Source organism: Macrobrachium nipponense, chromosome 24 (assembly GCF_015104395.2).
Source record: "Macrobrachium nipponense isolate FS-2020 chromosome 24, ASM1510439v2, whole genome shotgun sequence".
NCBI lineage: Eukaryota > Metazoa > Arthropoda > Malacostraca > Decapoda > Palaemonidae > Macrobrachium > Macrobrachium nipponense.
This window is the reverse complement of record NC_061091.1, coordinates 46,079,688-46,084,687: the sequence shown is the minus strand read 5'-3', so window position 1 is coordinate 46,084,687 and position 5,000 is coordinate 46,079,688.

Below are 5,000 nucleotides of genomic sequence, written 5' to 3'. Positions count from 1 at the left end.
AATGATGATCAAATAAAAGGGTTCCAAACTTATAGATCAGATAGAAAAAATAGGAATCAAGGGGGAACCGCAATATATGGGAAAGACAAAAACAAGGAAAAATATATGAGAAATATAGTAACTCAGAATGTGAACTAATAGCGGTAGAATTTGAATCTGAAAAATTGATGAACATAGTAATATATAGACCTCCTAATACTAAAGAGTTTGACTTAATAATTGAAAAATTGGATGATATATGTAGAAATCACAAGGACTGGACTATTCTCCTATCTGGTGACTTCAACTTTCCTTTCGTAGAATGGAAAGAACGAATAGGAGATTGTGGTTGTACTTATACATATAAAAAAGAGAGTAATAGTAGTGCAGAAGATAAGAGGCAATTTGAAAAGCTATTAGATATGCTACTAGAATACAACATTCAACAAATAAATCACCTGCCAACAAGAAAGGAAAATACTTTAGACCTAGTATTTGTGAACGAGATGAATTATGTTAAAGAAATAATAGTTTATAATGCGAGTATTTCAGACCATAATGTCATAGAATTAACAGTTCATTCCAAAGCAAGTGAAAATAGAGATAAGCAAGAAATGAAAAAGTGGGAAGATATGGAAAATACAACTTCTACAGTAAAAATATAAAATGGTCAGAAATTAATGAAGAATTAAACAAAGATTGGGATAACATTTTCGTAAGTGATGACATAAGGGTAAATACGGAGATATTATATAAAATATTGGAGATAATAGTGGAAAAAATATACCGAAGAAGAAAGTAAACATCATTCATGCATACCGAAGAGACAGAAGGATCTTGTTCCAGAAAATCAGAAAGTGGAAAAAAGGTCTTGCAAAAGAAAAAAATGCATGGAAAGTTATAGAACTAAAAAGTAAGATAGAAAATGCAGAACAAAAGATTATACAATCAAAAGAAAATGAAAAACGGGACTTGGAAGAAAAAACCCTATTAAATATCAAGCAAAACCAAACCAAACTATTATACTCATATGCGAAGAAGATGAATAAAAGAAGAATAGAAATAGGCCCTCTGAGAATTGAAGGGAGATTAACGAATGAAAAAAAGGAAATTTGCAACATACTGGCAGAACGATATAAGAGAGAATTCACCCCTAGAATAGATAATGAAGATAATGATATAGAAGTAAGGGATGAAAATAGTGAATATTTAGCTGACATAGATATTAATGAAGCTGATATTGTGCAGGCTATTAATGAAATTAAAAATGGAGCTGCTGCAGGGCCTGATGGAATTCCTGCTATTTTGTTAAAGAAAGTAGTTCATTCTATCGCAAAGCCACTTGCAATATTATTAAGACAAAGTGTAGATACAGGCAAGATATATGATGAGCAAAAATTAGCATATATTACCCCTACTTTCAAAAGTGGATCAAGACTAGAGGCAAGTAATTATAGGCCTGTGAGTCTAACATCACATATTATGAAAGTGTATGAAAGGGTAATGAAGAAAAATATTATGAAACATTTAATAAAAAATAATTTGTTTAATAAAGGACAACATGGTTTCGTACCCGGAAAAAGTACACAAACCCAACTGTTAGTCCACCGTGAAAACATATTCAAAAATATGAAAAGCGGAAATGAAACAGATGTGGTTTATTTAGACTTTGCAAAAGCTTTTGATAAAGTAGACCATAATATATTGGCGAAGAAAATTAGAAAACACAATATTGTGGATAAAGTAGGAAGATGGTTAAAAGAATTTTTACACAACAGAAAACAGATAGTTATTGCAAACGACGAGAAATCGGATGAAGCCAAGGTAATATCCGGTGTGCCGCAAGGTACGGTGTTAGCTGCAATACTGTTTGTTATTATGATTGAAGACATAGACAATAATGTTAAGGATTCGGTAGTGAGTAGTTTCGCAGATGACACAAGAATAAGTAGAGAAATTACTTGTGATGAAGATAGGAACGCTCTACAAAGAGACCTTAACAAAGTATATGATTGGGCAGAGGTAAATAGGATGGTATTTAACTCTGATAAATTTGAATCAATAAATTATGGAGACAGAGAAAGAAAGCTATATGCATATAAGGGACCTAATAATGAGACCATCACAAATAAGGAAGCAGTTAAAGACCTTGGTGTGATGATGAATAGGAACATGTTATGCAATGATCAAATAGCAACTCTGTTGGCAAAATGTAAAGCAAAAATGGGAATGTTGTTACGGCACTTCAAAACAAGAAAAGCTGAACACATGATTATGCTTTATAAAACATATGTTCGTAGTCCACTTGAATATTGCAATATGATATGGTACCCACACTATCAAAAGGATATTGCACAAATAGAGAGTGTACAAAGGTCCTTTACAGCTAGAATAGAAGAAGTTAAGGACCTAGACTACTGGGAAAGACTACAATTCTTAAAATTATATAGTCTAGAAAGGAGAAGAGAAACGCTACATGATAATTCAGGCATGGAAACAGATAGAAGGAATAGCAGAAAATATCATGGAACTAAAAATATCAGAAAGAGCAAGCAGAGGTAGATTAATAGTGCCCAAAACTATACCAGGAAAAATAAGGAAAGCACACAGGACATTAATCCACTACGCACCAGCATCGATAATGCAGCGTCTATTCAATGCGTTGCCAGCTCATCTGAGGAATATATCAGGAGTGAGCGTAGATGTGTTTAAGAATAAGCTCGACAAATATCTAAACTGCATCCCAGACCATCCAAGATTGGAAGATGCAAAATATACCGGAAGATGTACTAGCAACTCTCTGGTAGACATTAGAGGTGCCTCACACTGAGGGACCTGGGGCAACCCGAACAAGATGTAAGGTCTGTAAGGTCTGTAAGGTCTCTCTCTCTCTCTCTCTCTCTCTCTCTCTCTCTCTTTTCTGTTTGCGTTTGTGTATTTTCTAAGAAGCTCTCTTTCTCTCAGTTTAGTTCCTGAAAGGGGCTGTGTTCTCTCTCTCTCTCCTCTCTCTCTCTCTCTCTCTCTCTCTCTCTCTCTATCTCTCTCCTGTTTGCGTTTGTGTATTTTCTAGCACGCTCTCTTTCTTCCATTTCACTTTCTGAAAGCGGCTATGTGATTTCTAACCATCTCTCTCTCTCTCTCTCTCTCTCTCTCTCTCTCTCTCTCTCTCTCTCTCTCTCTCTTTTCTGTTTGCGATTGTGTATTTTCTAGCACGCTCTCTTTCTTTTATTTCACTTTCTGAAAGCGGCTGTGTGATTTCTAACCACTCTCTCTCTCTCTCTCTCTCTCTCTCTCTCTCCGCATCCAGGTGTCACGACCACCCACCCTCCGGAACCTGTTCTTTGCGGGTATAACTAACGTGGTTGAATGTGCAAGTGTTAGTCGCTGTCCCGCCACGTAGTTTACGATTGTAAGCGATCTGCGAACATTTTTGTGAATATAAATGTCGCTTAAAGAGATACGGCATTGCTCCGGCCCTCGGCTGATTATGGCTAATTTCTTGGATTTCACATTCCCGAGAGTAGACCTCTTGTTCGAAGCTTTTTTAGTTCCGTTTACGTTGTGGTTTATGCGACCGACATATGTACAGCAAATCACAGTAAATCATTGAACGTTCAATTTGATACTCTAACATTTAAAAAGATACAAAGACAGATAAATCACTGAACTTGGATTTATTGCAGAAAACTACAACTTAACCGGCGAACAAGAAAGTGCAAACTCTATAATTATTGAATAATGTAATTATAAGATTCAATCTTCTTGTAGCTCTTCACAAGGTGGTCAGTTACCTATAAAATAAAGTGGCTGCTGCATAAGCACTTGTTCATGAACTATTAATATTTCCCGCTTCTACAGTAGTCCTTCCGTTTCTATATAATCAAATAAATCACAGAGAACTCAGTCATTCAAATTCCTGCCTGAATAATATTGCTGGTCAATGCAAGAACAGCCTATGACAGCTAGAACGCCATTGGGATGACTTCTTGAAACGCGAACCTCTGAGACAGCGACAGTTAACAGGACCGGCGAGGAGTCACAGGATGTCCAGGCGAAAATGGGCGCTTGGTGCAGACTTCGAGAAGAGGCAGGCACCCAGCACTCGGAGGGTAATGGTCACGGATTAAATGAAACAGTCTGACGTACCATTAAATAAAGCTAAAGACGCTTAAATTGTTTAAAAAAGAGGGGGGTTGGATTCAGTATCGGTCTAAGTAATGTAACAAACTGTATGAAAAAGAGAGGGTATAAAGTAAAACTGTATCAAGTTAAAAAGCTCTGCACCGCACGCGAATAGTGTCGTGTGACCGCAACTGTGTTTGTGGAGTGAGCACCAGGAACCAGGAACGTCAAACTTTCTTGACACTCCAACGCTGTTCAGACAATTCTGCCTCGTTCGAAGTTTCACTAAGCGATTCCACTTTTTATGAAACAAATATTATTAGTTTTTAACTAAATACAAGATATCGAAAACTGCCTTAACCGTTTAGACAGTCTTGTTGTCCAAATGGTGGATAAATGTGGAGGGTTGAGCCTGAGGATATCTCCCAAGACCAGGGGTCACCAACCTCTGAAGCTAGAAGAGTCACTTATTTCATCATAATTATGTAGTACTGTCAGAGGCGCAATGACAAAAATGGTCTTTTAAGATCTAAAATAAAAATCTGAGCTTTAAAAAAAACCATAATTATGGTGATATTACTTATTATTCTCACAGTCAGTGCAAAGCATATAATATATTCTTTCACGCATTATCCCTTCATTTATATGGCAGCCCTCGTAAATAATTTCTTTGTTTTACATGGATAAAAAAGTATTTGTTCAACGTTTGGAGTGTCTTGAAAGAGCCGCAGGCTGGCGACCCCTAGACTGTACAAAAAAAAAAAAAAAAAAGAAAAAAAAAAAAAAAAAAAAAAAAAAAAAAAAAAAAAAAAAAAAAAGTCTACGGATTAGAGAAATCTAGCAAACCCCTTAGCGGTCTGGCGCAAGCGGAAATGCAATAATGTGGTCCGGAAGCCAAC